Genomic DNA, 26,258 nt, shown 5'->3' with positions numbered 1-26,258 from the left:
TGCATTCAGATAGCAATTGCAGGACCTACTAAATAAAGCAGGACAACATGAACTGGTGTTGATAATGGGTGACCTGAATGCACATATTGGGACAGACAGAATAGAATATAAGGACTGCCTGGGTCCACATGGGTGGGGCAACAGTAGTAATGAAGGAGAGGCCATTCTAGACTTCTGTCTGGAAAATGGCTTGATAGTAGCCAACACAAGGTTCTGAAAGAGACAGTCACAAGATCACATACAAGAGTGGCCAACATGCAACTCCGGTAGACTTCCTCCTAGTAAGGAAAAGGCACTGGAGTAAAATCAGTTTGAAAAGTCATCCCTCCATGAAACAATTGATCCATAGCATAAAACACTGGTTGCCACAATCAGATGCAAGTAGTAGTCAGTAAGGGTTGTAGGACCTGTAGAGACTTGGCTGATGACTTGGAAGTTGATTGGAGAGAAAACAGAATAATTTAAGGAATTATTCAGGGCTCTAGTATCTCAAGAAGAAGAGGAAATAGGTGGAATTGAAAAGGAATGGCTATATCTCAAAACAGCATGTATGAGAACTTACAGAAGTGATATGTAGCCAAGCCAGTAATAGAAATAAGGTACATAAAGAAAGCTGGTGGTGGAATGCAGAAATCCAGAAAGTTATCAAAAAAAAAGTAGTGCAGGAAAAAATGGGAGATGGAAAAGATGGACCAGGCTAGGAAGGAATACTGGCTGGCTAACAAAGAGGCTAAGAGGGAAGTTGACATAGAAAAGAACAAAGCATCAGTGACATTCTACCAGCTTCTGGAAAGTGACTCAGTTGATGGCACAAAGAAACTCTATCTGGTTGTAAGGCAAAGATAGAAAGATAAAAAAGACAGACAGCCTTCATAAGAGATGCCAGCAGCAACCTACTCACTAGTCTACAGGAAGTCAAAGGCAGATGGAAGGAATGCTTCCAGCAGCTTCTAAATGAAGAAAACCTCACAGAAGCTGTACTACGCAAGACAGCCTACGATGAATGAAGATGTAAAGTCCACCATAAAGGTAATAAGAACATCACTGGGGAAAATGAAGTCAGTTAAAGCAGCAGGCTCAAATGAGTTCACAGCTGATATGATCAAGATATTGGGTGATACAGCAAAGACATGGCTCCTGTGGTTACTCACAGCAATATACCTAGAAAGGCATTTGTCACATGAATGGAGAATAAGCATACTAGTGACAGTGTCCAAGAACAAAGAGGACATTCACAACTGTGGGCAGTACAGAGGTATCAAACTTTTATCAAACTGCATGCATGTTCTGGAGATGGTGATTGATAAATGAATACATAGAGTAGTAGAAAGTAAGATGGGAGATGAGGAGTTTGGATTCAGATCAGGATGCAGCATAACTGACTACTTGAGAAGGAGCTAGACAGGAGGAAAGATTCCAAATGGACATTCTTAAGACTTGGGGAAAGCATATGACAAGGTCTCAGGAAAGCTGATTTGGGTAGTTCTGTTGTGGTTCAAAGTCCAAGAGACATGGTAGAATTAGTGCAAGCTATGTACAAGGACCCAATAATTCAAGTATGAGCAACATTCAGTCTCACAGAGGGGTTGCAAGCGGGAGTGGGTGTGTATCATGGTTCAGCTCTGAGCACACTGCTGTTCATACTGGTGGACTACATTAGCAAACAGGTTGGAAGGAACAAATCAACAAATCTACTAAATGCAGACAATGTGGCATTACAGGTAGACACTGAACAAGGACGTCAGCAAAGGATAGGGGAATGGAATGAAAAATTGAAGACAGAATGAAACTGACTACAGATAAGCAGTTATGATGGTAACAAATGGGGGAAATCAGAAGAAAATGTAAACTGAGATAGAAGAGAAAATATTGGAACATGTTAACAGCTTCAAGTATCTGGAAGGGTTGGTTGAGGAGAAAGGAAACCAGAATGAGGCGGTCAAAGCTAGACTCAGAGGGGCTGCAGCCAACTGGCACAGAGTGCTATTGGTAGTGTATGACACAATAACGCAAAAGAAGCTGAAAAGGAGGGACTATGAAACTGCGGTGCAACCAATACTACTGTATAATACAGAAACCTGGGCAGTAAAGGTAGAGCAGTTGAGGAAGCTACAGGTGATGGAAATGAAGTGTCTGAGATGGGTGATAGGATGCACACTCTGGGACAGATAAAGAAATAAGAGCAGATGCCAAAGTATCTCCAATTTCCAAAAAGGTCAAAGAGAACAGATTATGGTGGTTTGGCACATGTGCAGAAAAGCAGAAGATAATGTGGTGAAGAACATAAGGGATGAAAGAAAGAAGGCAAGAGGAAACAAGGGCATCCAGCAAGGAGGTGGGTGGAGTGTGTGAAAGAAGACCTGCAACAGTCACACATGGATGTCTAAGAAGGTGGTAGAGTGGAATTGAATAGAGAGAGATGGTTACAGTTGATATGACACCCAGACCCCACATAGAGAATGGGAAAATGGAAGATGATGATGATAATGATGATGATAGGCAAACATAATGTAAATCACTACATTGTGTGCTGGAGTGCAAATTGGATGATCAACAGATGCCAGGTGGGTAAAATTGGTACGCTTTCTGCATGTAAAACAGTAATCAGTGGGGTGTCACAGAGATCCATGCTAGACCGTCACTTGCTTGGCATTTAATATGCAGACCTTCAAGCCAATATCAATGAAATATGGCTTACAAGTTTGCTGATAACTGCTAATTGGGTAATGTTATGTACTCATCCACTGATACCAAACAGCTCTAGCAAGGACTGGAATATGCACATACCTGGAGTTCTGAAACAGTCTAAAGTTAAATGTAAAAAACGTGTAGTGTAGTAATGTTTGGTAGAACAAGTTGCTTGAACCTCATATGTTAGAAATGATACTCCTCTTCAGACAGAGAGGGTCATAAGAAACCTGGGTAAGTAAGTGGAAAACTCGCTTTCTGTCTCTCATGTGATCATTATGTTCCCATCACAGTAAGGAAATCCTTTGACCTGTACCTGTGAATTACCAAAGGAATATCCTCAAGAGCCAAAGAAGTCATCCTACGCTGCAGCACCCCTCTTTGGCAGCTACAAATCCAAGCATATTGCTCAACTGGAAAGGATCCAAGAAAATCAAATATCTTAACTGTTTCAACTCTCCCAAAAGATTAGCATAACTCACATTATACTCAATAACCTATTGTCTGCTCTGAGGTGACCTGCATCCAGCTTTTTGGGCTGTGGAAGACCCAGTCCTATATGACCTTCTATTTTCCCCCCGAAACTAATGCCTCTGCATAGACCTACATTAGAGACCTAAATCTACAACAAAAATAAACAAGACTCACTGGAGGGAGAGATTCCTAACAGAGCATATTCCCAGTTTATGGAGCAAGTTGCCACTACAGGCCAAGCAAAGTTCTACTTTGGCTTCCTTTAAGCTAGTCTTGACGGATGGATAGGTAGACATAAATTTACACCAGTCTTATCGTCTAAGGCTATGCTCCATATGAGAGGTAAGCAGTACTAAATGCTTGACAAAAGTGTCAAGAATCTTTGTTTGTCTGCTGAAAGGTGTCTATTGCTACGCGTCTTCCTATGTTCCTATTCATTCAAAACAGAAACCACAAGCTACGTTGCCTGTTGGGAGCAATGTATATGTTTATTAGTATGTAGAAGCAACAAAGGAGGCTGCATACCACGGCTACTAAAAACATACAAAAGTTTTAATCCAAAGTGAACGCTTTCATAGCTCAAGGCTACTTCATCAGACAAAACTTACATCAAAATGTGCAGTTTATATATCTTCAAGCTGGGTAATCAATCAGTTAACAAACTAATTAGCTTAAAGGCACATAGCCAAATTTATTGACCCTAAGTAAACCCAAAATGTAAAACTGCATGGAAAGCATCTTACACCTAATACATTCATCTAGTAGTACATATAGGCTACAAAAATAATGAATACATATCAAAGAAGATATCAAAAACATTTACCTAGTACCTGGGTCTATCTAAAAATGCATATACATATTATAAAAACATATGTTATCTAAAAAATCATTCGGAATACATAGGATACATGATAAAGTGCATAATTATCTAGCCACTATCTAATGCCTCTATCCATTAGTACTGGTTTAATGCAAATTTTATCATTAATGCCCTTACTAACATTGGCTTGCAGTCTTATTATCCATTCAAGTTCCTTGACTTCAACTTTATTCTTAATGCCACCCCCTCTGATACTGGACTTAACCATGTCTATAACTAAGAACTTAAAGTGATGCTCATTGCCACAATTCATGGTGTGCTTTGCCACGGCATTGGTATCTATTTGCCTAGAGATGTCATAGAGGTGTTCTCTCATACTATCACGTAATCTACGTGTCGTCATCCCTACATAGAAACAGCCACATAATACACAGGTGGCTAAGTACACTAAATTAATATTGTTACAATGTGCTGTCAATCTGAACGTATATACCCTCCCTGTATTTGGGGGTGTAAACCTCCCTGTACTGTCAAGAAAGTTACAGAACCTACACTTCCAACATGGGTGTGTACCAAATTCCACTCCATCTTCTGACCTCATTGGTTCACGACTAAGTTGTGGCCCACATAATATTCTTTTCAAGCACTTCTTATTCTTATAGATGTAACTAGGTCTTTCCCCCACAATTCCTTTCACCTTATCATCTGCACATAAAATATTCCAGTTTTTATCAAAAATCCTTTGTAACATCTGTGTATTACTAGAATATGTGATAGGCATTCTCAAAGTGTTGTTTCTATACTTGGGTGCTATGGAAGAGGGTTCCTCTTTAGAGAAGTATGGGGTGATATCTACTTCTCTTCTGTTATTAATATCCATTGTCGCTTGGGATATTTCAGTCTCACTGTAGCCTCTCTCCATAAATCTATCTTTCATTTCCATAAACTCTCTATCAAATTTCATATAATTAGTTATTAACCTGGAGGTTCTCATTCTTTGCCCTCTGATCACATTTCTAAAGATGTGCTTGAGGTGCATACTTTGTGCAAATAAGAATTTCTGTAGCATTCCTTTCTATATATCTCAGTATCAAATTGATTATTAGTTTTCTGTATAATTCTGACATCCAAGAAGTCAATTGTGGAAAAGGAACTCTTCATAGTAAATTTCAAAAATTGTGTGCTGTTGCCTAATTTAGCAAAGAATTACTGTCACCATCCCACAGTATAAAGAGGTCATCCACAAACCTTTTGGGTTTACTTAGGGTCAATGAATTTGGCTATGTACCCTTAAGCTAATTAGTTTGTTAATTGATTGATTACCTAGCTTGTGGGTATATAAACTACACATTTTGATGTAAGTTTTGTCTGATCAAGTAGCCTTGAGTTACTAAAGCACTTACTTTGGATTAAAACCTTTATATGTTTTTAGTAGCTGTGGTCTGGAGCCTCCTTTGTTGCTTCTACACTGTATTTCTAATTTTGGAGGAACAGTTTGCCTGCACCACTTTATTGGTATTTGCTTGTTATATGTTTATTAGTCTTTCAGCACTTACTTTCATCTCTTTTCAAGACTCTATCAGGACTTTTTCAGGCACCATCAGTTTTGCAAAATACAGTAAACTTATAAAATCATGTGATTAAATTGCTAGTATTCAAGCCATGAGTTATGCTGACATCCAAACTAACCTGCCACTTGTAAAGCTGCCACTGTCAAATGCACTAGCTGTACTCCTGTGCTTGATATCATACGTGTGCTTGTATTTATGATTCATAAGATTTCATGGTATCCACCTATGTAGCATAACTCACACAAAATTTAGGCAGCAGCACAGACAACAATATCAGAATTACATGTAAATGCATTTGATAATTTGTAGCTTAAACCAGTAATGGCACAATAAACAATAGGAATATCAGCTATAAACTTACATATATAATGTGCAAAATATGTGAAGGTTGAATGGTCCTATAACCAGTGCTACTTTGATGAGGTCTCCTTAGTTAGTCCAACCACAGATTGTACAAATATTCCAAAAGAGTATTCAACAGGTCTGTGCAAACCTCAGAATCAGGTGCACCAATGTAAATGTGCAATATTTCCCAATAAACATATGCTTATCCGAAGTGAGACCAGGCAACAATCATTTCAGGTGCAGCAAAAATCACTACTGAATCATAGCAATGGAATTACAGATGGAAGCAATGATGCCTCAGCATTTCAATATTTAAAATGTATCTTCACAAATTTTTTTAAGTGGGGGAAAATATCTTTTTTCCAGAGCTTTTTCTTTTATTTCATCTAAACTTGCAAGTCAACTTTCAAAGTCACATTTAAGAGAAATAGTTCCATTGTCACTTTACAAGATGACTACACATTGATCAACAGCTTGACTCCAGCTCTTTCAGTGTGAAAAAAAAACTGAAAGACAAGGGCCAGGAACTGAAACTCTGTCACTTTTAATAAATTCAGTTACTGGCTAGTACGTGCTCTGCCTGGATGCAAGCAAAGATGAAAGTAAGGGAGCCTGAAAAAATCAACTAGAAAAGGTGAAGAGAATCCTGCAGCTATTCAGCAAAAAAGCAGTTTAAACTCAAGCTTTGGTGCAAAACATGGCATCCGGTAATCCAAAGGAAAAAAAATCAAATGTACTCATAGCTGATTAAAATAAATGAAACACTGAAGGAGAATATCAAGTCAAATAACAACACACTTGAAAAAAAATGGAAGAAGCTTTAAACAGATATGCAGATGAGCTGATAAAAACTGCAAAAATCAGAGGTGGAAATTTTGAGAAGACTGGCTGAGTATGAGGCTGCTCAAGAAGAGATGTTTAAAAAATGGTACAATTAGAGGACAGATCATGAAAGGAAAATATGAAATTTTTTGCTGTAGCACGGGAAACTAAAAGGAGCAGACTGTATTAAGTTTATGAAAGCACAAATGAAAGAGCACATTGTGCACACACTCTATACCAGGCCAGGAGAAAGCAGCCAAGACCTTTATTATTAAAGATGCAATCATATCAGCAGAAATAGCTTATCCTGCTAAAACTGTGGCAAAGAGCAACATATTAAAGTTTGAGACAGTAGAATGGTTTTGGAAAATGATTACTTTATGTTAGTAAATAAAATGACCCATAGAGCAGAAGGGGACTCTACACATTCTTCCCATAATAAAGCACATGGAGAGACTTTGCCAGGGAATCCTTTTCCATTGTTCCAAAGGAAAATGCTTGAGAGAGACAGAGAAAAGCACAGGAGCTGGCTAGAAGAATAGGGAGTACCTTGGAATGGAATGGGAAGAATGGAGCTTTGTTGACTTTATTAAATGTGTGGGGAACTAAAAGGCATTTGCCTTTTGGAAGGACACTGAGGGATGGGAAGAGGAATGAAAAAGATAACAGTAATTAAAGCAATTTCTGTTCTTAACTATATTTCTATAAAACTTTTCATAATACAAATTGTATGTTTTGTAGTAAAGCATTTTAGTTATTGTATGTGATAACAATACATTGCCTTTTTCTATATTTTATTTTTTCTTATTTGTTAGTATTAAGAAATGTAGGCATTACAATGCAAAAAAGTGAAAGAAGGTTGGGCAGTAAGTTAATAGGCTGTTATCCTGAGTTGCTGAGGTGGAGGATGGAGTGCAAAAGTACACTGATCATAATATATGTAGAACTGATATGTTTTCTCTTACTTTGCAAAGGTGAATGTCTGGATTAAGACCCTTAGCTTAATCTGATAACAAGGTTTAAGTGAAAACAAGTAAATAAGAGAACACTGAATACATTTTTCTCCTTTGGCAGTAAATGTTTTGGCTTGTCTTTAGTAGCCTGCAGCAGAGGGATACATTTTTCTTATGTTTCCATGGAGACAAGCTGATTATGAAGCAATAAAAAAACAAAGCACTGGCTTCTTCAAGGCTAAAATCTGATGTTTTCCAAAAGCATGCAAGTTGTTTTTCACATCAATGAGTGGAATAAAAACTAAAAAAAAGACAGTCATAAATTAGTATAAGTGGGAGCATGGATAAACTCAACTTTAGGTTAAGTAACATCTGTGTTTACAGCTGTCTATTTTGGTCAGTTATTCCTATTAGGATGGTTAAACTTTATTATTTGAAAACGTACACAGGTGTATGTGTTTGTATTAAGTTCATAGGTTATTAGGGTGTTGTGGGTGGTGTTTTTTTTATATTTTTGTTGAAGGTTTACATTAAAACAAAATGTCTTGTAAAATGTGACATAGGTTCAAATGGAGATGTTAAGAAAAAATGTATAAAGGATGAACCTGCAAAACACTAGTGGGTGCATGTATCACAAAAGCTGGAAACTGACATTTAAAAAAGCTGTCATACATAACAGATGGCAATAATCTCTTCCTATCATAATGGCAACACTTTCCATATTATCTTGGAATGTGAATGGTGTCACAGGTATAGACAAAAAGAAAGACTATTGAATTATCTTAAGAAATGCAGAGTGCAAATAGCAATGCCATAGGAGACACGTTTGGAAAGAAATAAGCATGTATATTTGATAAAGAAAGGATTTCAGGATGGATATTCAGCAGAATGTCAGGGACAAATGAAAAGAGGAGGACTTACATTAATTTCCTGGAGGTGCTGCAATAGTGATATAAGAGGAAAAACAGATAATAATGGAAGATTTATGATAGTAAGAGGCAACTGGGAAGAGATGAGGATTACACTGGCATGTATTTACATTACATTTAAAACTGGTATTACTGAATTTAAGAAAATTTTGGGAAAAATAATCAACTTTAAGCACTGAATATTACTTATAGGTGGGGACAGGAATTTGATTTGCAGCAATGAGGATGTATTCATAAGGGAAAATATAACAAAAGTGGGTAGATTTCTGAAGAACTGTATTAAAATATTTGGTATGGAAGACATGAATTCAGTAGTAGGAATTTGGAGAGAATCCATATACTATTTCCCAAGGTACAATAACTGGGCTAGACTAGATAAAAAATATATTTCACATGAACGTGTACATTTAATTGAGACTTTGATGCATATCCAATAACTACCTCAGATCATGCATCAATAATAATTAAAATAAAAATTTAATAAATAGGGAGAGAGTAGGATTTTGAATGCAGATCCTCAAGGAAAAAAAAAACACTAATTCAGAATAGGTTTACCATTAAAATTCCGCTGTGCAATTACACGGCTATGAAGTCTTCAAACAACAAAAGTTCGAATCCTTCATATGTGCGCAGGTTACATGAGCGAACGTCATGTTTGTGAATGGACTGTGCATTCGCAAATATAATGTTCGTTCATGTAAAGGGATCATGGTACAGTGCGGTTAGGGAAATACATCCCTTTCCTCACTGTAGTGCGATCTCAGAGTTGGAATATTAAGTTGGGGGGGTGGGTGCAGGGGGGCTTGCCCCTCCTGCATAAATGGGATTATAGTTTAGTTAGGGAGTTAAGGGAAGGGTGGGATTGCTGTTAAATGCCGAAAATGTCATCATTAACATTTTCTGCATTAACACCTGTTTTTCGAAATTAGGGACATTCGGTATTGTGTACTTTCGGCGAAACACTTTGCTAATAAGTACACTTTTTTTTTATTTTCGAGATAATGATAGTAAACCTTCAGAATATTATATTCACAAAGTAACAGACAGTATACTAAGAACTAAGCCAACACAGGAATGGAGAAATGAGATTCTGACACTAAGGATGACTGAAATTAGGGGTACAGAGAATAGGCAAGAGGGGACTGGAATTTACTGGAGGAAGATGGCAAATAATCTAAGGTATGAGGAACAAATAATTAGAGAGGAAAAAGTAATAGAATGGAATTAGGCCAAGAAGACATTTGCACTGCAGGATAGAGACTACCTTCCCTGTCACAGGTTGAAATCAGAGTATAGACAAAGAGAAAGGGATAGCGTAATCCTAAGTGAAAGACATACACTAGTTGAATTTATAGTTGAACCTAGTACAAAAGCTGTTTTAAAAAGGGATAATTATTAAGGCATGTGACATATTGCATGATAACTATAGAAATCAATCAGAGGAGGCCAGAAAAGGTTGGGAAGAGAGATTAGATAAGCAGTTCACAGAAAAACAATGGGAAGCCATAGGTATGGCTTCCAAATATGCAGCAAAGTCTAGAAGATTTAGACTTTGTGCTTGGAAGTGTCTGCATAGGCACATTTATATCCCAAGCGGACGCCAAATATTTTTCCTTAGGTAGTTGGTAAATCCTTGAGCTGTGATGGGGAAGAAAGAGGTACATTTTCCACACAGTTACTCTTAGGCAAAAGAGTAAAATTTGGTTTATTGTTTCAGTTCTTCTGTATGTACTGTGAAGTGTTTTTTTTTTTTTTATTTCTGAAGAAAATGTAGAACGAATTGTAGAACAAGTATGTAGTGCAGTTTATGAGAGAACAAAGGCTTATTCCTCAAACTATTTAGGGGATGATAGAGAGAGAATACCATAATGATAGTGCTGGGAATGAATTACAGAGATACTGTGATGTGTACATGTGAATCATGTATGAAGTATCCGATGCTATTGTGTTAAAGGTGTGTGTATGTGTGTGTGTGCGTGTGTGTGTGTATGTGTGTGTGTGCGTGTGTGTGTGTGTGTGTGTGTGTGTGTGTGTGTGTGTGTGTGTGTGTGTGTGTGTGTGTGTGTGTATATGTGAAACCCAGTCATGGACATTCTACAACATTCTGTACATTTGAGAAGTATGCACAGCATACTTGGAAATTTGAAAACAATACATAAATGGGTAACTATTTCCATAGGAACTAAACATACAAATCTTGCCATTTTTAAAAACAAACTGCAGCAATCATGAGGCTGTCAACAGTACAATACATGGCTACAACCTGTTTCATCATTACACAAACTTAACAGGAACTCCTTGAAAAGTAGTGCTGTAAAAAATAGTAACTCACCTAGTGCAATACTGATTAGATTACAAAACTGAATGTTAATGCATTTGCAATGTTTTTCTCCTGTAACAGTTAAAGCCCAGGAAAAATAAGAGCAAGTCTGTGAAAAAGGCCTGTTGTGCGTCAGTATTTCCAGCTCTACTACAGCACCGTTTACCTAACATGATATCATGCTGGGGGAAGAGTTTCAGAGAAACATGTTTGAGAATGCCAAAAGAAGGTATGTCTTGACAGTTTCAGCTAGGAAATAAATTTCACCAAATAAAACATGTAACAGTTGCCATTACAATAAGCGATACTGCTGCTATTGCAACCAATGCAAAACAAAAGCAGAACACTTAAAAAGTAATGGCAAATACTTTAAACTGTGCTTTTACATTTGTTTCTTTCCCTGTGTAACAGTAATCCCAGACAGAGAAATAGCTGCATCAGTATTTTGTGGCACTCAGACTAGGCAAATACATTAGGATGCATTGTATTTCAAGCAAAACAAATATGGGAAAGTAAAAATAACCTAAAATGGAATAAGACTACAGAAAGATCACCTGGCCTAACTGTGTTATCATCATCATCATCATCTTCTTTCAGCTGTTTCCGTTAGGGGTCACCACAGCGGATCATCTGTTTCCATTTCTTCCTGTCCTCTGCATCATGCTGTGTCACACCAACCACCTGCATGTCCTCTCACCACATCTATAAACCTTATCTTATGCCTTCCTTGTTTCCTGTTACCTGGTAGCTTCATCCTTAGCATCTTTTTCACAATATACTCAGCATCCCTAGTCAGCACATGTCCAAACCAATGTAATCGTGCCTCTCTGGCTTTGTCTCCAAACCTTCTAACCTGGGATGACCCTCTAATATACTTATTCCTAATCCTGTCCACCCTCGTCACACCCAGTGCCAATCTTAACATCTTTAACTCTGCCACATCCAGCTCAAACTCCTGCCTTTTTGTCAATGCCACTGTCTCCAACCCATATAATATAGCTGGTCTCACTACCTTCTTGTAGACCTTCCCTTTCACTCTTACTGGTACTCGTCTGTCACAAATCACTCCTGACACTTTTCTCCACCCACTCCATCCTGCCTGTACTCTCTTCTTCACCTCTCTTCCACACTCACCATTACTCTGAACTATTGATCCCAAGTATTTAAACTCATCCACCTTCGCCACCTCTACTCCTTGCATCCTCACCATTCCTCTATCCTCCCTCTGATTCAGACACATATATTCAGTATTGGTCCTGCTGACCTTCCTTCCTCTTCCCTCTAAAGCATATCTCCATCTCTCTAGGGTCTCCTCCACCTGTTCCCTACTCTCACTACAGATCATAATGTCATCTGCAAACATCATAGTCCATGGGGACTCCTGTCTGATCTTGTCAGTCAACCTGTCCATCACCATTGCAAATAAGAAAGGGCTCAGAGCTGATCCTTGATGTAATCCCACCTCCACCTTAAATGCATCTGTCACTCCCACTGCAAACCTCACCGCTGTCACATTACCCTCGTACATATCCTGTACCAATCTTACATACTTCTCTGACACTCCCGACTTCCTCATACAATACCACAACTCCTCTCTAGGCACCCTGTCATATGCTTTCTCTAAGTCCACAAAAACACAATGCAACTCCTTCTGACCTTCTCTGTACTTCTCCATCAACACTTTCAGAGCAAACATCGCATTTGTAGTGCTCTTTCCTGGCATGAAACATTACTGCTGATCACTAATCATCACCTCCCTTCTTAACCTAGCTTCCACTACTCTTTCCCATAACTTCATGCTGTGACTGATCGTTACTACAGCTCTGCACATCACCCTTATTCTTAAAAATCGGTACCAAAACACTTTTTCTCCATTCCTCAGGCATCCTGTCACTTTCCAAGATTTCATTAAACAATCTGGTTAGAAACTCCACTGCCATTTCACCTAAACACTTCCATGCTTCCACAGGTATGTCATTTGGACCAACAGCCTTTCCATTCTTCATTCTCTTCATAGCTATCCTTACTTCCTCCTTGCAAATCCATTGCACTTCATGATTCACTATCCCCACATCATCCAACCTTCTTTCCCTCTCATTCTCTTCATTCATCAACCCCTCAAAGTACTCTTTCCATCTGCTCAACACACTCTCCTCATTTGTGAGTACATTTCCCTCATTATCCTTTATCACCTTTACCTGCTGCACATCTTTCCTAGCTCGGTCCCTCTGTCTAGCCAATTGGTACAGGTCCTTTCCTCCCTCCTTAGTGTCCCACCTCTCATACAACTCTTCATATGCCTTATCCTTAGCCTTCGCCACCTCTCTCTTTGCCATACACTTCATCTCCATATACTCCTGTCTACTTTCTTCATCTCTCTGACAATCCCACTTCTTCTTTGCCAACCTCTTTTTCTGTATACTCTCCTGTACTTCCTCATTCCACCACCAGGTCTCCTTCTTGTCCTTCCTCTGCCTAGATGTCATACCAAGCTCCTTTCTAGCTGTCTCCCTTACTTGCTTTGCTGTAGTTACCCAGCTATTTGGTAACTCTTCACTACCATCCAGTGCCTGTCTCAACTCTTCCCTGAACTCCACCTCACAATTACCCTTTTTCAATTTCCACCATTTGATCCTTGGTACTGCCCTTACACTCCTCCTTCTCTTGATCACCAACGTCATCCTACAAACCACCATCCTATGCTGCCAAACTACACTTTCCCTGGTCACCACTTTACACTCTCCAGTCGCCTTCAAACTGGCCATCCTACATTAGATATAATCCACCTGTGTGCATCTTCCTCCACTCTTGTATGTCACCCTATGCTCCTCCCTCTTGTTAAAATAAGTATTTACCACAGCCGTGTCCATCCTTTTCACAAAATCCACTACCATCTGACCTTCTGCATTCCTTTGATTAACACCATACCTACCCATCACTTCATCATCCACTCTGTTCCCTTCACCAACATGCCCATTGAAATCTGCTGCAATCACCACTCTCTCACCCTTGGGTACAGTCATCACCACTTCATCCAACTCACTCCAAAATTTTTCTTTCTCATCCATCGCACACCCAACTTGTGGAGTATATAGACTAACAACATGCATCATTACACCATAAATTTCCAGCTTCATAAACATCACTCTATCCGACAAACTTTTCACCTCCAAAATATTCTTGGCATACTGTTCCTTCAGGATAACTCCTATGCCATTTCTCCTCCCATCCACACCATGAACAAACAATTTGAACCCACCTCCAATACACCTAGCCTTACTCCCCTTCCATCTGGTCTCTTGCACACACAATATACCAACTTCCTTCTGTCCATCATATCAGCTAGCTCTCTCCCTATACCAATCATACTGCCAACATTCAAAGTTCCGACCCACACTGCCACAGTCCTAGCCTTTCTCCTCTCTTCCTGCCTTTGGCCATGCCTTCCCCCTCTTCTCCTCTTTCGGCCAACAGTAGCCCAATTTCCGCCAGCATCCTGTTGGCTAACAGTACTGGTGGCGGTCGTTGTTAACTGGCCTAACTGTGTATATTTTATATTTATTCAGTGTATATTTATTCCACAAATACCATACTTCTGTCAACTCTAATTAAATCACATGATGATATAATTATAACTAATACCTGATGGTTTCCTGGAGGTCCGCCTTCTTCTCCATCTTGACCATGCTAAAAACAAAATTAAAGAGAATTGTAAACAGAGGTCAATAGAACAAGGTTTAAAATAGCCAGTAGAAAAGAAAGCATTTTGACGTAATCATTATTACACATTGTCTGGAGTTATACAATTTATTTTAGTCATTTCAGTACAAATGACACTGCAGGTTTACACTGCTTAGCTCTTCAGACACTTACACTCTGTATAACACATTGTTCCCTGTTCACTTTTAAGGTGCTAGTGTTCATAGCATCCTACATAAAAATGTGTTAGTGGTCATTTCTAAACAATGGTATTGCAAAAGTTTAGAGGTAGTGAAAAGGAGATAAAAGCAGAGAAGGAGGAAAAAACACAAGTATTCAAGGTTATTAAAGTTAAACAGAATACAAGACTGTTATATGATGAAACCTAGTTAGCACTGAAAATGCGTTAGCCAGTTGTACAAAACCATTTGGCATGTCTATGATAAATGCAGCATTCCTCACCCAGACAGGTTTAGGACCAAAGAAACAGGTACTGGTAATGAATATGCCAATTCCGCAACTGATGTGAATGGGAGTAAAGTCGTTTTAGAAGCCTGAGTCACTGAAGTCCCACAAATGACTCAACAGCCTACATTACATCGCAAATAATAAATAACCAGAGAAGATTCTTTTAAGGACAGACAGTTATGTAAAATTAGAGATTAAAAAGATCACACTAAGTTAACAAGTCATCAAAACTCATACAGAAACTTTAGGCATCAAACTTGAAACTCAAAGAATTACATACTAAAATTCCATTGGCATGCAACAACAAAGTTTACATAGCTCAGAAATGTGTGGACTATTTTTGCTAAATGGAAGAACATATGAAAGCAAAAAAAAAAAAAAAAGGACAAAAAATGACAAAATATATATACTTAAAAAACGTAAAAGCAGCAGATGATGTTTAGGTTTTAGGTAATGCAGGCTAATGAAAACTGACTTTGATAATTCAAGGTTCTCATTTATGACAAACCATACCAGCCATGAATAAATCCTGTAATGTTCTTATTTAGAATGGCTTTTTGTTAAAATGTTTTTAGAAATTAAAGAAAAGACTGGTGTCTATATAAAGACATAATTAGTTGCAGAAGCTTTCTAATATGTGGTTCATCTACAGGCCAGGTTTGAAGTTTTAATGACTTGCTATATTTTCCCGCTATTGCACATTTTAGGCTGCCATGCCACATGAGGCATTAAGGCAATTGGGGCTGTGCCATGTCTGAAGATATTATTATTATTATTACTGTTTTAAGTTCATGTAATGAATTTTGTGGCTAATAGTCTTTCTTCAGAAATGGGGAAATATTATGTTAATGTCTGTACTATCTACATTAAGCCAGTTTGTATTTAAGTTTGCTTATTGCTTGTTTTTTTCTAATCCCTCTAAGGGAGCTGTTAGTGTCACTCTCGGAGTCATTTTCATAAGGTATACATGAACGTCATAGTAGTTAGATAATTGTGCATCTCACCCCTGTTTAATGTTAACTGCTGTATTTGCTGTTGTCTGTTATATTTTATATAAACGAAAGATATGTAAAAGGCTGGGAAAGTTAAGAGGCTAGAATCTATTCACAAATCAGGTTAATAGGAATAGTTTTTCATGGATGGTTTGGTCACACCCAGTTCGGATGAATTTATTTTGTCATATCTGATTTGTGCGAATGTTACACATTAAATGAGAATGTTATCTGAGTAAATGTTATATTAAAAGAGTGTCTGATTTGTGTGACTGTTACATTCCATAAAATCTCATAGAAATACAGAACATCTTGAATCATTTTCCACAAGGAAAGAGAAAAAGTGCTAACACGGTTCTCAGTTTCACAAGGCTGAAAGGATACCTCATCTACTAAGTGCAGTTTTTCTTAAGGGAGAAAGTTATTTATTTAATTGTTTGTTTTTGTTGACCGGAAAAGTTCGACTGGGCATGATCCCATTTTCAGCAGAGGCCTGAGGAGAAAAACTCCACGCAAGTTTACATACAGTTCTACTCCTCATCACAAAAGGGTTCTCATCCAGGAAAAAAGAGGTCATTGTTCCCCTCTACTCGGTACTCATTAGAGCCATTATACAGTACAACGCCCCTTTTGGAATGTACCTCACAAGACATCTGCAGCAGCTGGAAAGGCCACAGAAGTACCTCACAAAGAGAATTACTGGCCTCAAACAGATGCCCTACACTGACCACCTCAAAAAACTCCAGCTTTACTCTGTAGCATATCACCTACTCCAAGGAGATCTCTCCCTAACATATAAAGCTATGTTAAACATAGAGCTGTTGGACATGCTACACCTAAAGAAATCCCAATCCCTCTGAACTACATGCTCTAGGGACCTATACCTTGCCACCACAATAAACAGGACATGCTGGAGGGATAGATTCCTGTCCCAGAGACTTCCTATACTCTGGAACAGGCTACCCATCTATGTCAAGCAAAGTTCCTCATTAGCACTCTTCAAGAAAAATCTTGACGAGTGGATGGGAAATAGGAAATACACCCCAGGGATCACTTCTGTGGCTCTGCTCAACAGGGGCACAGGAAATTACCTTTCTTGGGTGGCGTAAGCCAGGGAACCTTGTTAGCTAGGCTTACTTAGGCCCTTGGGCCGATAGCCTAGTACCTACTTATGAACCAATGAACCTATTACAATTCAAAGTAAAGCAGGCCTTAGATACCTATGCATTTCATAGGTATAATAGGTATGTATGTATATATAATAGAGTGGACTTTACTGAGGTGTTTAAGGACAATGAAAAAGTCAGTAAGTAGAACTTCTTCATGGGAAACTAAGTGAAGGAAAAGTAGTGATGGGGAAAAAAAGGTTATAGGAAGAAGGAGATTTTAGTGACAGAGAAATTTGTAGTATAAGGCCCAAGCTTACTGTTATAAAAAAGTGTAGGAGTATGGGAGAAGGTGTTGTGTGTGAGTGTAAATATAGTGAGAGCGAAGGGATGTGGGGAATAACATAGATAATGGAAGGAGGAGATGTCAGAGACTAACATACATAAGGAAGGGGAGATGACGGGGAGTAAAATAGATAAGAAAGGGGGAGACATGGGGGATTAGGATAGATAAAGAAGTGAGACACGTTGATGAATAACAGAAATAAGGAACAGGGAGATGTGGGAGACTAACATAGATAAGGGAAGGGAGAGTTGTGGGTAGTAACATAAATAAGGAAGGGGAGATGTGCAGAGTAACAAATATAAGCATGGGGAGATTTGGGAAGTAACATAGATAAGGGAAGAGGGAGATATGGGGATTAACATAGATAAAGGAAGGGGATGTCGGGGAGTAACATAGATAAAGCAAGCGAAGATATGGGATGAAACATGGAGGAGGGAAGGGGAGATGCGGGGAGTAGCATTATCAAGGAAGGGGAGATGTGAGGAGTAATAGAGTTAAGGGAAGGGGGAGCTGTGGGAAGGAACATAGATAAGGAAAGGGGAGATGTGAAGAGTAACATAGATAAGGTAAGGGGAGATGTGGGAGAAACATAGATAACGGAAGGGGAGATGTGGGGAATAACATAGAAAAGGAAGGGGGAAGTGGTGAGTAACATAGATAAGTGAAGGACGAGATATGGGAATTAACAGAGATAAGGGAAGGGGATGCAGGGGTAACATAGATAACCAAGGGAAGATGTGGGGGAGTTAAATTGATAAGGGAAGAGGGTGTGGGGGAGTAACATAGATAACAGAAGAGGAGATATGGGGGAAACATAGATAAAGGATGGGGGAGATGTAGAGAATAGCATTATCACGGAATGAGAGAGTTGCGGAGTAATATAGATAAGGGAAGGGGGAGATATGGGAGCAACATAGATAAGGAAGGGGGAGATTTGGGGAGTAACACAAATAAGTAAAGGGGATGTGGGGAGAAACATAGATAAGGGAAGGGGCAGATGTGGGAGAAATGTAGATAAGGGAAGGGGATGTGGGGGAGTAACAAATAAACAAGGTGAGATGTGGGGCAGTAACATTGATAAGGGAAGGGGTTGTCGGGGAGTAACATAGATAAAGGAAGGGGAGATATGGGGAGTAACATAAAAAAGGGAAGGAGAGATGTGGGGAGTAGCACAGATAAGGGAAAAGGGAGAAGTGGGGGAGTAACATAGATGATGGAAGGCAGAGTTGTGGGGAGTTACATAGATAAGAGAAGGTGGTGTGTGGAATTACATAGACAAGGGAAGGGGGAGATGTGGGGCATAACACTGATAAGGAAGGGGTAGATTTCAGTAATAACATAGACAAGGGAAGGGGGTATGTAAAAAGTAACATACATAAGGGAAGAGGAGCTGTGGGAAGTGAAATAGATAAGTGATGTGGAAATGTGGGAAGTAACATAGATAATGGAAGGGGGATGTAGGGGAGTTATATAGATAATGGAATGGGGGATGTGAACAGTAACATAGGTAATGAAGAGGATCTATGGGGACTAACACAGATAAGGGAAGGGAATGTTGACCATAGCATAGATAAGGAAGGAGTAGATTTGGGTAGTAATGTAGATAGGAGAAAGGGGGCTGTAGGGAGTAGCATATATAAGAGAAGAGGAGATATGGGGAGCAGAATACATAAGTGACGGGGAGATGTGGGGGTAACATAGATAAAGGAAAGGTAGATGTGGGTTAGTAATATAGATAATGGAATGGGGAGATGTGAATAGTAACATAGGTAAGGAAGGGGAGCTATGGGGACTAACACAGATAAGGGAAGGGGAATGTTGACCATAGCATAGATAAGGAAGGAGTAGATTTGGGTAGTAATGTAGATAGGATTATGGGGGCTGTAGGGAGTAGCATATATAAGAGAAGAGGAGATATGGGGAGCAGAATACATAAGTGACGGGGAGATGTGGGGGTAACATAGATAAAGGAAAGGTAGATGTGGGTTAGTAATATAGATAATGGAATGGGGAGATGTGAATAGTAACATAGGTAAGGAAGGGGAGCTATGGGGACTAACACAGATAAGGGAAGGGGAATGTTGACCATAGCATAGATAAGGAAGGAGTAGATTTGGGTAGTAATGTAGATAGGATTATGGGGGATGTAGGAAGTAGCATATATAAGAGAAGAGGAGATATGGGGAGTAGAATACATAAGTGACGGGGAGATGTGGGGGTAACATAAATAAGGGAGGGGAGATGTGGGGAGTATCATAGATAAAGGAAAGGGGAGATGTGGGTTAGTAATACAGATAATGGAATGGGGAGATGTGGAGAGTAACATAGATATGGAATGGGACATCCAGGGAGTAACATAGATAAGGAATGGGAGATGCAGGGAGTAACATAGATAAGAGATGAGGGAGATGTGGAGGAGTAGCATAGGTGATAGAAGGCGTAGATGTGGGGAGTAACATAGGTGATAGAAGGCGTAGATGTGGGGAGTAACATAGATAAGGGAAGGAGGAGATGTGAGTAACTCAGGTAAGAGAAGGAGAGATATGGGGGAGTAGCATAGATGAAGGAAGGGGATATGTGGGGATTAAGATAGATAAGGAAGGGGATATGTTGGGGAGTAACATAGATAAGGAACAGCTACATGTGTGGAGTGACATAGATAAGGGAAAGATTTGGTGGAGTAATATAATTAAGAGAAGGGGAAGATATGGGGAGTAACAGATTAGGAAGGGGTAGATGTGGAGCATAACATAGATAAGGAAGGGGGAGAGTTGGGCAGCAACATAGAAAAAGGATGAGGAGATGTAGAGAGTAACATATATAAGGGAAGAGGAGATGTGGGGAGTAAAATAGATAATTGACGGGGAGATGTGGAGAGTAACATAGATATGGGAAGGGGGATGTGGGGAGTAAGAGAGATAAGGGGAAGGTGAGATGTGGGGAATAACATAGATAAGGGAATGGGAAGATGTGGTGGTTAACATGGATAAGAGAAGGGGAAGATGTGGTGGAATGCCATCGATAAGGGAATACGATGATATAGGGAGCAACAGAGATATGGTATGGGGCAGATGTGGAGGAGGAGTAACATAGGTAAGGGAAGGGGTATACGGAGTAACATTGATAAGGGAAGGAGGAGATGTGGAGGAGTAACATAGGTAAGGTAAGGAGGTAAGGGGGTATGGGGAGTAACATAGATAAAAGAAGGGGAGATGTGGAGGAATAACATAGATAAGGGAAGGGGAAGATGTGTGGAGTAACATAGACAATGGAAGGGAAAGATGTGCTGGAGTAACATTGATAAGAGAAGGGGAAGATATGGGGAAGTAGCATTGTTAAAGAAGAAGGTAGATGTGGGGCATAACATAAATAAGGAAAGGGGGAGATGTGGGGAATAACATAGATAAGAGAGTGGGAAGTTGTGGGAGATTAACATGGATAAGAGAAAGGAAAGATGTGGTGGAGTAACATAGATAAGAGAAGGGGAAGATATGGGGAAGTAGCATTGTTAAAGAAGAAGGTAGATGTGGGGCATAACATAAATAAGGAAAGGGGGAGATGTGGGGAATAACATAGATAAGAGAGTGGGAAGTTGTGGGAGATTAACATGGATAAGAGAAAGGAAAGATGTGGTGGAGTAACATAGATAAGAGAAGGAGAAGATATGGGGGATTAACATAGAAAAGAAGGGGTAGATGTGGGGCATAACATAGATAAGAGAAGGGGGAGATATGGGGGAGTAATATTGATAATGGAAGGGGAAATGTGGGGAGAAACATAGATGAGGGAAGGGGAGATGTGGGGAATAACATAGATAAGAGAGTGGGGAGATGTGGGGAGTAACTGAGATAATGGAAGGGGCAGATTTGGAGGAGTAAGATAGGTAAGGGAACAGATAGATGTGTGGAGTAACATAGATAACGGAAGGGAAAGATGTGGTGGAGTAACACAGATAAGAGAAAGGGAAGGTATGGGGAGAAGCAAAAAATAAGGGAAGGGGGAGATGCGGGGCGTAACATACATAAAGGAAGTAGGAGATGGGGAGAAACATAGATAAGGGAAGGGGACATGTAGGAGAGTAACAAAGATAAGGGAAGGGAGAGATGTGGCTGAACAACATAGATAAGGCAAGAGGGAGCTGTGGGTAGAGAGAAAGATAAGGAAAGGAGAAATTTAGGTGAGAAACATCAATAATTGAAGGGGGGTATAAGTGAGTAACAGAGATAAGGGAAGGGGTTTGTGGGGAGTAACTTAGATTAGGGAAGAGGAGATGTCGGGTAGTAACATAGAGAAAGGGGTGATGTCGGGAGGTAACACCGATAAGGTAAGAGGTGTGTGGCGGAGGAACATAGATAAGGGGAGGTGTGGGGAGTAATATAGATATACAGCATTTTTTGTGTGCCTTGTATTGTAGTGAAGTGATTACAGATGGGCTTTAGCCAGGTGTGTAGCAGGAACACATCCAGTTATACTTTAGGTGTTGTTTAAGCTTAGTTTTGCAAACTGGTAGTTTTTCTTTTAATTTGATTGAATGTGAGTTCCTAGTGTTTATTGTGCCATTACTGGTTTAAGCTTAAAATCACCTAATGCATTTACATGCAATTCTGATTTTGCTGTTTATGCTGCTGCTTACATATGTGTGAGTCATGCTACCTAGGTGAATGCCACAAAAGCTTATGAAGCATATATACAAGCACACATATGATATCAAGAATAAGAGTACAGCTAGTGCATTTGACAGTGGCAGCTTTACAAGTGGCAGGTTAGTTTGGATGTCAGCATAACTCATGGCTTGAATACTAAAGCAATAACTAATGAGATGCTGTGGTATATTGAAGATTTACTCACAGTTAGTGTGGTTTAATCATGAGGGCAAAGCCCAAGTGATTAAATAAAGCCAACCGTGGGTAAATTTCAATATACCACAACCACGGAGTCAGTTATTGCTATTATACAATGACATTATTTAAGAAAAAAAAATAGTTTTCTTAAATAATGTCTTTTTATAATGGCGCATTACTGTTCTTCCGCTGGTTGTGGTATACTGCTTCCCTGTCTTGATGTACTAAGTATGAGTATGGGACTTGCGTTCTATGCGTACCCAGTACATCAATGCTTACAAATGGAAGCAACAGAGAAAAGAAAGTCTGCATTGTTTCGTTTTTTTTTCTTTTTCTTTTTCTTTTTATTTGTTTAAAAAAAATATTTTGAGGACTTTATACCAACGGAAAAAAAGTCCGGGTGACCGGATCTTTTTTCCATTGGTATATTGTGGGATTTACAACGGGCATGCTGGCCAATCAGCATGCACGTTTTGGAATATTAATGGGGGGGTTGTTGTATAATAGCAACTTAATCACATGATCTTATACGCTTACTGTATTTTGCAAAACTGGTGGTGCCTGAAAAAGTCCTGATAGAGTCTTGAAAAGAGATGAAAGTAAGTGCTGAAAGACTAATAAACATATACATTGCTCCCAACAGACAATCTAGCTTGTGGTTTCTGTTTTCAATGAATAGGCACATAGGAAGATGCCTAGCAGTACGCACCTTTCAGTAGACAAACTTAAAGATTCTTCACACTTTTGTCAAGCAGTTAATACTGCTTACCTGTGCTACTGAGCAGGGCCTCAGATGATAGCACTGGTGTAAATTTATGTCTATCCATCCGCCCATCAAGACTAGCTTAAAGGAAGCCAAAGTAGCACTTTGCTTGTCCTGTAGTGGCAACTTGTTCCACAGGCTGGGAATATGCTCTATTAGGAATCTGTCCCTCCAGTGAGTCTTGTTTATTAGTGTTGTAGATTTAGGTCTCTATTGTAGATCTATCAGAGGCATTAGTTTCAGGGGGAAAATAGAAGGTCATATAGGACTGGGTCTTCCACAGCCCAAAAAGCTGGATGCAGGTCACCTCAGAGCAGACAATAGACTACTGAGTATAAGGTAAGTCGTCATGCTAATCTTTTGGGAGAGTTGAAACAGTTAAGATCTTTGATTTTCTTGGATCCTTTCCAGATGAGCAATATGCTTGGATTTGTACCTACCATATAGGGGTGCTGTAGTGTAGGATGACTTCTTTGGATTTTGAGGGTAATGCTTTGGTAATTCACAGGTACAGATCAAAGGATCTCCTTACTGTGATGGAAACACAATGATCACATGAGAGACAGAAAGAGAGTTTTCCACTTACTTACCCAGGTGTCTTATGACCCTCTCTGTCTAAAGAGGAGTATCATTTCTAACATATGAGGTTCAAGCAACTTGTTCTACCAAACATTACTACACTACACTTTTTTTACATTTAACTTTAGACTGTTTCAGAACTCCAGGTATGTGCATATTCCAATCATTGCTACAGTTTGGTATCAGTGGATGAGTACATAACATTACCCAATTAGCAGTTATCAGCAAACTTGTCAGCCATATTTCATTGATATTGGTTGAATGTCTGCATATTAAATGCCAAGCAAGTGAGGGTCTAGCATGGATCTCTGTGACACCCCACTGATTACAGTTTTACATGCAGAAAGTGTACCAACTTTAACAACCTGGCATCTGTTGGTCATCCAATTTGCAATCCAGCACACAAAGTAGTGATTTACATTATGTTTGCCTATCATCATCATCATCATCCTCCATTTTCCCATTCTCTATGTGAGGTCTGGGTGTCATATCAACTGTAACCATCTCTCTCTATTCAATTCCACTCTACCACCTTCTTAGACATCCATGTCTGACTGTTGCAGGTCTTCTTACACACACTCCACTCACCTCCTTGCTGGATGCCCTTGTTTCCTCTTGCCTTCTTTCTTTCATCCCATATGTTCTTCACCACATTATCTTCTGCTTTTCTGCACATGTGCCAAACCACCATAATCTGTTCTCTTTGACCTTTTTGGAAATTGGAGATACTTTGGCATCTGCTCTTATTTCTTCATCTGTCCCAGAGTGTGCATCCTATCACCCATCTCAGACACTTCATTTCCATCACCTGTAGCTTCCTCAACTGCTCTACCTTTACTGCCCAGGTTTCTGTATTATACAGTAGTATTGGTTGCACCACAGTTCCAAAGTCCTTCCTTTTCAGCTTCTTTTGCATTATTGTGTCATACACTACCAGTAGCACTCTGTGCCAGTTGGCTGCAGCCCCTCTGAGTCTAGCTTTGACCTCCTCATTCTGGTTTCCTTTCTCCTCAACCAACCCTTCCAGATACTTGAAGCTGTTAACATGGTCTAATATTTTCCCTTCTATCTCAGTTTACATTTTCTTCTGATTTCCCCCATTTGTTACCATCACAGCTGCTTATCTGTAGTCAGTTTCATCCTGTCTTCAGTTTTGCATTCCATTCCCCTATCCTTTGCTGAAGTTCCTGTTCAGTGTCTGCCTGTAATGCCACATTGTCTGCATTTAGTAGATTTGCTGATTTGTCCCTTCCAACCTGTTTGCTAATGTAGTCCATCACCAGTATGAACAGCAGTGGGCTCACAGCTGAACCCTGATACACACCCACTCCTACTTGGAACCCCTCTGTGAGACTGAACGTTGCTCATACTTGAGTTATTGGGTCCTAGCTTGAACTAATTCTACCACGTTTCTTAGACTTTGAGCTACAACCGAACTACCCAAATCAGCTATCTTGAGACCTTGTCATATGCTTTCCCCAAGTCTAAGAATGCCCATTTGGACTATTTCCTTATCTCTAGTACCTTCTCAAGTAGTCAGTTGTGCTGCATCCTGATCTGAATCCAAACTCATCTCCCATCTTACTTTCTACTACTGTGTGTATTCATTTATCAATCACCATCACCAGAACATGCATGCAGTTTGATAAAAGTTTGATACCTCTGTACTGCCCACAGTTGTGAATGTCCTCTTTGTTCTTGGACACTGTCACTAGTCTGCTTATTCTCCATTCATGTGACAAATGCCTTTCTAGTTATACTGCTGTGAGTTACCACAGGAGCCATGTCTTTGCTGTATCACCCAATATCTTGATCATATCAGCTGTGAACTCATTTGAGCCTGTTGCTTTAACTGACTTCATTTTCCCCAGCGATGTTCTTATTACTTCTATGGTGGACTTCACATCTTCATTCATCGTAGACTGTCTTGAGCAGTACAGCTTCTGTCAGGTTTTCTTCATTCAGAAGCCGCTGGAAGCACTCCTTCCATCTGCCTTTGACATCCTATAGACTAGTGAGTAGGTTGCTGCTGGCATCTTTTATGAAGGGTGTCTGTCTTTTTTATCTTTCTGTCTTTGCCTTGCAACCTGATAGAGTTTCTTTGTGCCATCGAGTCACTTTCCAAAAGCTGGTAGAATACCACTGATGCTTCGTTCTCTTCTATGTCAACTTCACTCTTAGCTTCTTTGTTAGCTAGCCAGTATTCCTTCCTAGCCTGGTCCATCTTTTCCATCTCCCAGTTTTTCCTGCACTACTTCTTTTTTTTTTTTTGATAACTTCCTGGATTTCTGCATTCCACCACCAGCTTTCCTTATGTACCTTATTTCTATTACTGCCATATTACTTCTGTAAGTTCTCATACAGGCTGTTTTGAGGCTGTGCCATTCTTCTTCAATTCCACCTATTTCCTCTTCTTCTTGAGGTGTTGAGTCCTGAGCAATCCCTTAAATTATTCTGTTTTCTCTCCAATCAACTTCTAAGTCTTCAGCCTAGTCTCTACAGGTCTTACAACCCTTTCTGACTACTACTTGCGTCTGCTTGT

The 26,258-nt window shown here is 39.5% G+C and overlaps 1 long non-coding RNA gene across 1 annotated transcript in view; it reads right to left on the bottom strand.

Annotated features, from left to right (window-relative positions):
• Window positions 1–14,564: 14,564 nt before the first annotated feature.
• Window positions 14,565–26,258, bottom strand: part of LOC122790407 — a 164,880-nt gene continuing 153,186 nt past the window's right edge. The window contains exon 5 of the long non-coding RNA XR_006363013.1: window positions 14,565–14,609. This is a non-coding gene — a long non-coding RNA (uncharacterized LOC122790407). The remainder of the gene's footprint in view (window positions 14,610–26,258) is intronic.

Source organism: Protopterus annectens, chromosome 16.part0 (genome assembly GCF_019279795.1).
Source record: "Protopterus annectens isolate FY-2018-M chromosome 16.part0, PAN1.0, whole genome shotgun sequence".
Classification (NCBI taxonomy): domain Eukaryota; kingdom Metazoa; phylum Chordata; order Ceratodontiformes; family Protopteridae; genus Protopterus; species Protopterus annectens.
The sequence above is the reverse complement of the archived record's forward strand: the minus strand, read 5'-3'. Positions and strand labels throughout refer to the sequence as shown.